This window comes from Nannospalax galili, unplaced genomic scaffold, assembly GCF_000622305.1.
Source record: "Nannospalax galili isolate Female #2095 unplaced genomic scaffold, S.galili_v1.0 scaffold54, whole genome shotgun sequence".
NCBI lineage: Eukaryota > Metazoa > Chordata > Mammalia > Rodentia > Spalacidae > Nannospalax > Nannospalax galili.
In genome coordinates, this window is record NW_008341028.1 from 15,263,639 (window position 1) to 15,264,351 (window position 713).

Here is a 713-nt window from a genome sequence, read left to right on the forward strand (position 1 = left end):
AAATAAAAATAAAAATAGATCTCTTTTTTAAAAGAGTCTTATGTATCCTAGACTTCCTGAACTCCCTGTGTAGCTGAGGATGACTTCAGATTTCTGATCCTCCCACTTCTAACTCCGGAGTGCTGGGATTATAGGAGTGCACCAGTCTTAGTGGGTGCTGGTGATCTAACCTGGGCCTTGTACTTCACTCTATCAATTGAGCTACCTCCTTGTTTGTTATATCCCTGGCTGGTCTGGAGTTCACTATTAGACCAGGTTGACCTCCACCTTTCAATGATCCTCCTGTCTCTTCCTCCTGAGTGCTGGTATTACAAGCATGTGCATCCCAGGCTTGCTTCCTATCTTTGGACCAACCTAGCCCTCTGAAGAAAATCACACTCCTAACTTCAAGGTGGGAACTGAAAACAAAAACAAAAAAATTAGGAGGTTTTCTCAAACCCACCTTGGGGTGGGAAGAAGGTATGGAGTTGATAGGTGAGCGTTTTAGTTTCCTTTCTGTCACTGTGATAAAATAGGCTGACAAACAGCTAAAGGGATGGCTTAGTGGTTAAGAGCACCTACTTCTCTTCTGGAGGACCTGAGTTTATTTCCCAGCATCCTTACTGGGTGGCTCACAACTGTTTGTAACTTCAGCTCCAGGAGATCCGACACCCTCTTCTGGTCTCCAGGACAGCTGGAGCTACAGGGAGACCCTGTCTCAAAAAAAAAAAAAA